General features: G+C 25.3%; 1 pseudogene; it reads left to right on the top strand.

Moving 5' to 3' along the window:
- The first annotated feature begins 209 nt into the window (after positions 1–209).
- Positions 210–800, top strand: LOC145841228 (uncharacterized; annotated as a pseudogene).
- The last annotated feature ends 10,436 nt before the right edge of the window (positions 801–11,236 follow it).

Here is an 11,236-nt window from a genome sequence, read left to right as displayed (position 1 = left end):
TTCGTAAAATAGCTTAAACTGAATAAAATTATTTAATGTCATTTAAACGCTTAACATTAATGTAGCTATCAAAACTTTTTTTTTTAGATTTAGCTAACTTAAATTTTAACTAAAAAAGTTTTGAATAATGCTTTTACACGAACTTTTTTATAATTTATTATTTTACCACTAGTTCTTTTACAGGTATTTGTTAAATTTTACAGTCAAATATGTCATCATCTGGAGAAGAAAAGTTTGCTGGTAATCCCGAAAGAAAAATTGAGGAAGATTCGCTTGAAGGACCACCTGAAAAGAAAGCGAGTGATGAAGTTCAAGCGGTAGAAGTTAAAAGGAAACCGAAAGATTTTGCAGCAAAAAAACTTGCAGAAGAGTTTAAAAAATTAAACCAACCAGATAACATAAGAGTTCGATTGAAGGAACACAACCTGTTTGAATGGGAAGCTATGATCCAAGGACCTGATGGCAGTCCATATGAAGGTGGAACTTTTTTGTTGGACTTGAATTTTACTGAACACTATCCATATATGCCACAAAAAATCACTTTCAGAACCAAAATCTACCATTGTAATGTTGATTCTGACGGTTCCCTCAGTATTCTAGATCGGACTAAAGGGTCTCAATGGTCTCCAAGTATACTTGTAGAGCACATTTTGTTGACTATTTTATCACTTCTGAATGACTGTGATTATGAAATGCCTCTTCGGCCAGAAGTAGCAGCTCAGTACGTGAACGATCGCGAAGAACACGACAGAATTTGCAGGGAATGGACAAAGAAATACGCAACTGAGGAATCTGCTTAGCTATCACCTGAGTTTTATTGGATGCATTTGTTCTGTTTGTGTAATGTTACTTGTTTGAAACAGTTTAGTTAACCAAATTGTATCTTATACTGTTAAGTTTAAATTTATTTAATTGTTTATTTGAAGTTTGTATTTGTGAAAATAAACCAAGCTCGGTTAAATTTAATACTTTTGATTTTTTTAGATTAGAAAACTGATTTAAATTTAAAATTATACATTTCAATTTTTATAACGGTGTAGGTTATAATCTCTGACACTAAGTAGATTTCTATTGCTAATAATTTCTTATGTTTTTGACTACAAATTTTAACAAAGTCCTGTTAGTAGATTTTAAGTTTTCTAATTTATATTTTATTTACTTGCTGATAATTGAAAAAGGATTAGGAGGTTTAAATTATATAATGTTTACAACAAATATTATGGTCATGTTTTCAGTAATTAACTGTGAACATTGTTGTTTCTTAACTACTCTGCCTTTTAAATTTAGTACCAGTTGCTTCAGTGTAAATGCTTTAGTGTTTTAAAATGCTTTTAATTTTTTGTTCAAAAAGTTTGAGGATAATTATAAAATGTTAAGTATCAAATTTATCTAAAACAGGGTCGGCAAACTGCGGCCCGCGGGCCAATTGCGGCCCTGAAGGGTATTACTGCGGCCCGCGAGCACGTTTATTTTTTGAATGGTATGCGGCCCGCGAAAAAAAATTCTGTGGCCCGCGAGCATGTAAATGTGGCCCGCTGAGCAAAAATATATTCTAAGTTTCATTTTTTATGGTAAAAATGCTGTAGTTTGTTTAGATTTGATTAGTTTCATTTAAACTCCCTGTATAAAATTTTTAAACAATTAAAACGCTTCACTCCTTTCGATTAAACAAGTAAAAAAGACAGATTAGCCTTCGAGCTGTGTTTTATAATAATTTTCTTTATACCATAAAAAATTATGATGTGAAAAAACAGTCTTAAAAATACTTGGACTCAGTTATTTATATAACACCTATTAAGTAAGTGAACAAAATGCAAATGTTTTCCCTTGTTTACAAAAGTAATGCACAGTAACTGAAAAAAATGTCATTTCTTTAAAGTTTATACATTTCGTTTAATATGTAACTTATACCTATAATATTTTATCACTGTATTTAAGTGTACATAAAAACATTAAAAGTAATATAATAAAAAGAAATAAGGTTTGTTTTATTTAGATTTTAACATATTTTGAATGTTATATAAGTTTTTTGTGTACTTTAAGTTATTTCCTAGGCACACCTTTGTACAGAGAAGTTCATTTTTAAACCACTTTGTAAACATTATTTAAGTCAGATTTGGTTCAATTTAAGCATAATTTTCGATTATAATTGTTTTTACATAAAATATCTAAAAGTGTATAGACACATTTAAAACAATAAATATAACATAGTTACATTATTTTTGTTCAGTATACATTTTTAATTTACAAACAAAGCTTTTTGGAAACTTGAGTTAATTTCTTTGCATTGCACACTTATAAACACAGATGTTCTTTTTTAGAATAACCTATTTGATACAAACAAGATTTAGGTATAATAAATTTGTTGAGTCTGTTTATTATCAATCAAAATAGTTTAAATTTAAGCAAATAAACAAAACATTGTCACACACTCAGACTAAGTCAGACTAGTTTATAAACTTTTTATATATCAGGCCAGTTTAGGCATTTTTCAGTTTTTGACTTAAATTTTTTGTTTTATTCTAAAATGTAAGGATAGTTTTTATGATGTACGTTTTGTTCATTTCACAGTTTTGGTTTTAATTATGATATATTTTAAGTTTTAAGTCTTGCAGCTGCTATAAATGGAAGTATTATTTTTATTATTATATACATATAAATGAGAACAATCATTGTTGCCCAAAAATCTTGAACTTTGAAAAAGACTTAAAATTTGACAATTTGGGCAAAAATAATCTTGAACTTGAGAATTTTCGAAAACACCTTGAGTTTTAAACAATTTTTACATGTAAAGTAATGAAATTTCGACTTTATAAAAAAGATTTCTCAACAATTTAATTTATTAAAAAACACATTTAAAATCGCCTAACAGTATCTTTTTAATGTTGCTATACTATTTTAGACAGTTTTTTTTACTTTAAACTTAATTTTATACTAAAATTAGATTACAAAACTTGCACTTTTCAAAATATGGAAGAAATTCAGAAAACCTGGTAAAAAAATTCTTAAAAACCTTTAGCAACCCTGAAACTGTTTACATTCTTTCTAAGAGTTAAAAATAGCACAAATATTTTATGTTTGACACATGTCATGTGTAAACAACATAATAAAACTTTTTTTCACAAAATATGTTATTATGGTAATTTTAAGTATAATGACCAACTGTTTCAATTTTCTTGTCTTTAACACCCCTTGTAAGTAATCAGATTCATATAGTTTCGCAGTATAATGTTCTTGACCTCCTTAATAAATATATGTAAACCTTATACAGAAATTACCATAGTATTTTGTTTGACATGTAGTTTATACCTAAGTTACTCTTATAAATGTTTTAACACTACATGTTATATTTGAGTATACACAAAAATATTTAAAATAACACAACAATAAGTAATAGTGTTTATTTCATTTTGGTTTCACACGTTTTGATTTTTTTAGAAGTTTTCTGTGTATTTTAAATTCATTTCTAACCACACCATTGTACAGAGATGCTTATTTTTAAACCACAAATTTAAGTAGGACATGAGCTAGTAAAAATACCTGAAATAAATATTCTCAGATGATCAGCATTTGGTATTGCTTTCATCTTAATAGATCGATTAAAGTCCCAATTTGATTTGTTTGACTTTGAAATTTCAGAAATTGCCTAAAAGCGTTTTTTTTTTTGTCACTGAAAAAATTAACAAAATACTTTTACTACCACCAACACAAGTTCTTTAAAAAAGTTTTGAAATCTGAACGGTTCCTCTTTTTAAGTATTTACTTTTGCTACTTAATAACTTACCTTGACAAATTTTTCTCTTTAGTATGTAGTTACTGAAGATAATCATGTGCTTTCTTAAAACTGACTTGAGCGATTTGTTTTTTTCGTTTCTCGCAACTACTCATAATTAACGTTTTGTGATTCTTATAAATCGTCTTATATTTTTAATTTACTCGTTTTTGTAAGCAATATTTTCATTGCAGATAAAGCCATAAATAATTGCTACAATTATTAATAAAAAAAAGTTTTTCTACTTCATTTATAGCTTAACAAACTTTTACTTTTGTCAACAATATTTTAGAAACTTAACTGTTTATTCAAGCTGACTTAGAACAATATTTTTCTTTTGCTGTATGTATTTATTTCGCTGTCAAAAAACTTCGTTATTTCGTGAGTTTTATTTAAAACAGGGTTGCAAAACAAACTATTTTAAAAACTCACACTTGGTTAAACTTATTTAAACATTTAAGAAAACTTAGGTGCAAGTGTGCAATTTTTATTTAAAACATTTTGAATTCTCAGAATAGTATTTATGACTGTAGTGAAGTTGATTAACTATAATATTTACTTGTCGTTTTGAATATTTTTTACTTTTGTATGATGATACTTTAGTTAAGTATTAAAGCTTTTGTTTTTTCAAAGCAAGTTTTTGGCTTTTTCAACTTTTAATAAACTCAGGCTGGTTTTATGTAATTCAGACTTTTTGCTTTTAAAGTGACAACCATGTAAAAAACTAATTAATTTTTAATAATGTATTTTACTAAAGTATTTAAGCATTTATTGAGTTATTTTTTTTTATACTAATTTACATAACATATAAGTTCTAAATTTATTAAGTTAAAACTAGTTACTGAATTTTTTTTTAAAGTGCAAATTATTTAAAATGCAAAAACTATTTATAACAGTTTAAATTTTTTTAAATATGAAAAAAAGGTTGACATTATAAACAATACATAAAAGTGGCTTATAGATGGTTTTCAAGCTTGGTTTTTATAGAGAGTTAGGTTGTAAGTAAAATAAGAAACGTATCAAGTTCATCTTATTAACTTTTAAAGACAATACATAGTTTGTTAAGTCTTGAGTATATTAGTCTGTGAAAATATAAGTCTTTATACCACAATAAATTAATAACTATAAATTAGTGGCGTGTGAACAAGTATAAATAGTTGATGCAAACAGTTATGATATTATAACGTTTTTAAGTGGTAATTCTAAATAAACATGTTTTAAAAGCTTAAATTAGCTTTTATACTATTTATCTACCGGTACATCGCGTTAACCAACTGAAAGAAATAAGCAAAACACTTGTATATTTAAAACTATATTTAATTAATATATAACAAAAAAATATTAAACTTCGAAACAGTATAGTTCAGTGTATACTAATGATATTAAAACACTTAACATTGTTTTTGGCTTGTTTTATAATAAATTTCTAAATTAAAGTTGTAGAAGCTATATTCAAAATATTTGTAATAAACTTCATAACAAAAAACTACTTTTTATTTTGTAAAGGTTTTTTCCTCTAGATGCAAATTACTTAAAGTTTTGTTATTCATATATAATAAGAGTGTATGTTAACAATATTTTTAAACATAGTCACAAAAAAAAAATTATTTGTTAGTTTTTAATTTTTATTTGTTTCTGTGCTTTCTAATTTTTACTTTTTATTGTAAATTGAAACAAATTTAAACTTGTCTTTGTAATTTTGTAATATTAACTTAAAATAAACTGATAAAAGCTAACGTAAGCTAAAAAAGTTTATTATTTATCGCATTACAATAAGAAAACTAGATTGTAGAAACCTAATCCGTAATTTTATTTTTTGGTTATTTAGTTTAACTATTTTTAGTTTATTTATACAGCTAAAACAGTTAAAAAAGCAAAGCATCTAAAAATACATTTTGGATAACAGCTGAACTTTTTGTGAAAACGAATAATCTCAATAATAAGTAAAATGTTTTTGTTCTTAACTTAGAAAGTAGATAGAGGTGTGCAAAATATATATTTTATTTACAACCAGGTTTCGGTGACAATAAAATTGCGACCTCTTCAAGTAAAATATAATATTAAACTGCGCATAACAATGTTGGTTTCATATAATGTTAAAGTTAAAAAATATTTAATTTACACACTTCTAAAAAATAAGTTTATTATATTTCATTCAATTGAACAATTTCTTTTAGTTAAGACAAATAACTATATAACTTCGAAAGTAAAATGACTTGATATTTTTTAAACCTACAACAATAAAACCTACGTTTAAAAGCCTTGCTAGTTATAAAGCAACAGATTTTCTTGCTGACCAATCAAAACCAACAACACCACTTTTATAACGATAACCTTGATTTTCTAAACAGTTCTCACAAACTGTTTTAAGTTAACAAACTGTTTACTTCTTCTTGTTTTTTTTTTTTTAGTTTTATTTTGGAAGTCAGTTTTTGTCATCAAAACAAATACTGATGAAAATGTAATTACCTTCTTATTTATAACAGTTTTATCGGTGAATTCTATTTTTATAAAACTTTCAAAAGTTATACCAATTTACAGAAAAGATAGTATCATTAGTTTTAACTAGCTCGTTTAAAATCACATCTTTAAAGGATGTTTTCAAAAGTGTAGGGGTTTTGAATTATTTTTTTTATTCAAGGACCCAGTATTTAAGTTACTGGTAAAACCAAAACAAAAATAAAAGATTTACTGTCTAAAACAGATAAATAGAATTTTTAATTAGTATGTATTGTGTAACGTTTTAAAGGAAATTTTTCAACGTTAACGCAATTTGCTTAAACTATATAATTCAATTAATTATTCATAAAGTCCAATTGTCTTTATAATAATTTTTGTTGAAATTTTTGTTATTTTTCGTTTTTTATTTTATTTATATACTTCTTTTCTTAGTAGCTACAATTAATAATTTTACTTAAATATAAAGTTTAAAAAAATTAGTATGCTTTTATACTGTTTACTGATTAACTTTTTTACTGTTTGTATCGAAATTAGTTTAAAGATTGTAATAGTTACAAAATATAAAATAAAACTTTCTTTTTATTGTTAAACTTAATTAAGTATACATATATGTTTTAGATCATTATGAGAACAATCGTTGTACTTGTTTTGTTATATTTATAACAAGTTAATACTTTATAAAACACTTACTTTCGTGAAAATTAACAAAACATTTTTTTGTAATTTTTAAACTAAAGGTAAATGATTATTTTAGATCAGGGGTCGGCAGGCAGATGGTGATCGCGGGCCAATTTTCAAGTTTCCAAAATCTTCGCGGGCCGCAGTTTTAGTTTTAGTGACGCTAGTTAAAAACTTTAGTTTTTATTAAGTTTATTATTTTTAATTACTTGTAGCTACACACAGATAACCTATTAAAATTATACACATTTAATTGAGTAATATTTTCACAGACTAATATACTCAAGACTTAACAAACTATGTATTGTCTTTAAAAGTTAATAAGATGAACTTGATACGTTTCTTATTTTACTTACAACCTAACTCTCTATAAAAACCAAGCTTGAAAACCATCTATAAGCCACTTTTATGTATTGTTTATAATGTCAACCTTTTTTTCATATTTAAAAAAATTTAAACTGTTATAAATAGTTTTTGCATTTTAAATAATTTGCACTTTAAAAAAAAATTCAGTAACTAGTTTTAACTTAATAAATTTAGAACTTATATGTTATGTAAATTAGTATAAAAAAAATAACTCAATAAATGCTTAAATACTTTAGTAAAATACATTATTAAAAATTAATTAGTTTTTTACATGGTTGTCACTTTAAAAGCAAAAAGTCTGAATTACATAAAACCATCCTGAGTTTATTAAAAGTTGAAAAAGCCAAAAACTTGCTTTGAAAAAACAAAAGCTTTAATACTTAACTAAAGTATCATCATACAAAAGTAAAAAATATTCAAAACGACAAGTAAATATTACAGTTAATCAACTTCACTACAGTCATAAATACTATTCTGAGAATTCAAAATGTTTTAAATAAAAATTGCACACTTGCACCTAAGTTTTCTTAAATGTTTAAATAAGTTTAACCAAGTGTGAGTTTTTAAAATAGTTTGTTTTGCAACCCTGTTTTAAATAAAACTCACGAAATAACGAAGTTTTTTGACAGCGAAATAAATACATACAGCAAAAGAAAAATATTGTTCTAAGTCAGCTTGAATAAACAGTTAAGTTTCTAAAATATTGTTGACAAAAGTAAAAGTTTGTTAAGCTATAAATGAAGTAGAAAAACTTTTTTTTATTAATAATTGTAGCAATTATTTATGGCTTTATCTGCAATGAAAATATTGCTTACAAAAACGAGTAAATTAAAAATATAAGACGATTTATAAGAATCACAAAACGTTAATTATGAGTAGTTGCGAGAAACGAAAAAAACAAATCGCTCAAGTCAGTTTTAAGAAAGCACATGATTATCTTCAGTAACTACATACTAAAGAGAAAAATTTGTCAAGGTAAGTTATTAAGTAGCAAAAGTAAATACTTAAAAAGAGGAACCGTTCAGATTTCAAAACTTTTTTAAAGAACTTGTGTTGGTGGTAGTAAAAGTATTTTGTTAATTTTTTCAGTGACAAAAAAAAAAACGCTTTTAGGCAATTTCTGAAATTTCAAAGTCAAACAAATCAAATTGGGACTTTAATCGATCTATTAAGATGAAAGCAAAACCAAATGCTGATCATCTGAGAATATTTATTTCAGGTATTTTTACTAGCTCATGTCCTACTTAAATTTGTGGTTTAAAAATAAGCATCTCTGTACAATGGTGTGGTTAGAAATGAATTTAAAATACACATAAAACTTCTAAAAAAATCAAAACGTGTGAAACCAAAATGAAATAAACACTATTACTTATTGTTGTGTTATTTTAAATATTTTTGTGTACACTCAAATATAACATGTAGTGTTAAAACATTTATAAGAGTAACTTAGGTATAAACTACATGTCAAACAAAATACTATGGTAATTTCTGTATAAGGTTTACATATATTTATTAAGGAGGTCAAGAACATTATACTGCGAAACTATATGAATCTGATTACTTACAAGGGGTGTTAAAGACAAGAAAATTGAAACAGTTGGTCATTATACTTAAAATTACCATAATAACATATTTTGTGAAAAAAAGTTTTATTATGTTGTTTACACATGACATATGTCAAACATAAAATATTTGTGCTATTTTTAACTCTTAGAAAGAATGTAAACAGTTTCAGGGTTGCTAAAGGTTTTTAAGAATTTTTTAACCAGGTTTTCTGAATTTCTTCCATATTTTGAAAAGTGCAAGTTTTGTAATCTAATTTTAGTATAAAATTAAGTTTAAAGTAAAAAAAAACTGTCTAAAATAGTATAGCAACATTAAAAAGATACTGTTAGGCGATTTTAAATGTGTTTTTTAATAAATTAAATTGTTGAGAAATCTTTTTTATAAAGTCGAAATTTCATTACTTTACAGGTAAAAATTGTTTAAAACTCAAGGTGTTTTCGAAAATTCTCAAGTTCAAGATTATTTTTGCCAAATTGTCAAATTTTAAGTCTTTTTCAAAGTTCAAGATTTTTGGGCAACAATGATTGTTCTCATTTATATGTATATAATAATAAAAATAATACTTCCATTTATAGCAGCTGCAAGACTTAAAACTTAAAATATATCATAATTAAAACCAAAACTGTGAAATGAACAAAACGTACATCATAAAAACTATCCTTACATTTTAGAATAAAACAAAAAATTTAAGTCAAAAACTGAAAAATGCCTAAACTGGCCTGATATTTGAAAAGTTTATAAACTAGTCTGACTTAGTCTGAGTGTGTGACAATGTTTTGTTTATTTGCTTAAATTTAAACTATTTTTATTGATAATAAACAGACTCAACAAATTTATTATACCTAAATCTTGTTTGTATCAAATAGGTAATTCTAAAAAAGAACATCTGTGTATATAAGTGTGCAATGCAAAGAAATTAACTCAAGTTTCCAAAAAGCTTTGTTTGTAAATTAAAAATGTATACTGAACAAAAATAATGTAACTATGTTATATTTATTGTTTTAAATGTGTCTATACACTTTTAGATATTTTATGTAAAAACAATTATAATCGAAAATTATGCTTAAATTGAACCAAATCTGACTTAAATAATGTTTACAAAGTGGTTTAAAAATGAACTTCTCTGTACAAAGGTGTGCCTAGGAAATAACTTAAAGTACACAAAAAACTTATATAACATTCAAAATATGTTAAAATCTAAATAAAACAAACCTTATTTCTTTTTATTATATTACTTTTAATATTTTTATGTACACTTAAATACAGTGATAAAATATTATAGGTATAAGTTACATATTAAACGAAATGTATAAACTTTAAAGAAATGACATTTTTTTCAGTTACTGTGCATTACTTTTGTAAACAAGGGAAAACATTTGCATTTTGTTCACTTACTTAATAGGTGTTATATAAATAACTGAGTCCAAGTATTTTTAAGACTGTTTTTTCACATCATAATTTTTTATGGTATAAAGAAAATTTTTATAAAACACAGCTCGAAGGCTAATCTGTCTTTTTTACTTGTTTAATCCAAAGGAGTGAAGCATTTTAATTGTTTAAAAATTTTATACAGGGAGTTTAAATGAAACTAATCAAATCTAAACAAACTACAGCATTTTTACCATAAAAAATGAAACTTAGAATATATTTTTGCTCAGCGGGCCACATTTACATGCTCGCGGGCCACAGAATTTTTTTTCGCGGGCCGCATACCATTCAAAAAATAAACGTGCTCGCGGGCCGCAGATATACCCTTCAAGGGCCGCAATTGGCCCGCGGGCCGCAGTTTGCCGACCCTGTTTTAGATAAATTTGATACTTAACATTTTATAATTATCCTCAAACTTTTTGAACAAAAAATTAAAAGCATTTTAAAACACTAAAGCATTTACACTGAAGCAACTGGTACTAAATTTAAAAGGCAGAGTAGTTAAGAAACAACAATGTTCACAGTTAATTACTGAAAACATGACCATAATATTTGTTCTAAACATTATATAATTTAAACCTCCTAATCCTTTTTCAATTATCAGCAAGTAAATAAAATATAAATTAGAAAACTTAAAATCTACTAACAGGACTTTGTTAAAATTTGTAGTCAAAAACATAAGAAATTATTAGCAATAGAAATCTACTTAGTGTCAGAGATTATAACCTACACCGTTATAAAAATTGAAATGTATAATTTTAAATTTAAATCAGTTTTCTAATCTAAAAAAATCAAAAGTATTAAATTTAACCGAGCTTGGTTTATTTTCACAAATACAAACTTCAAATAAACAATTAAATAAATTTAAACTTAACAGTATAAGATACAATTTGGTTAACTAAACTGTTTCAAACAAGTAACATTACACAAACAGAACAAATGCATCCAATAAAACTCAGGTGATAG

This window comes from Thalia democratica, chromosome 7 (assembly GCF_965202585.1).
Source record: "Thalia democratica chromosome 7, ktThaDemo2.hap1.1, whole genome shotgun sequence".
In the NCBI taxonomy this organism is placed as follows: Eukaryota; Metazoa; Chordata; class Thaliacea; order Salpida; family Salpidae; genus Thalia; species Thalia democratica.
The sequence above is the reverse complement of the archived record's forward strand: the minus strand, read 5'-3'. Positions and strand labels throughout refer to the sequence as shown.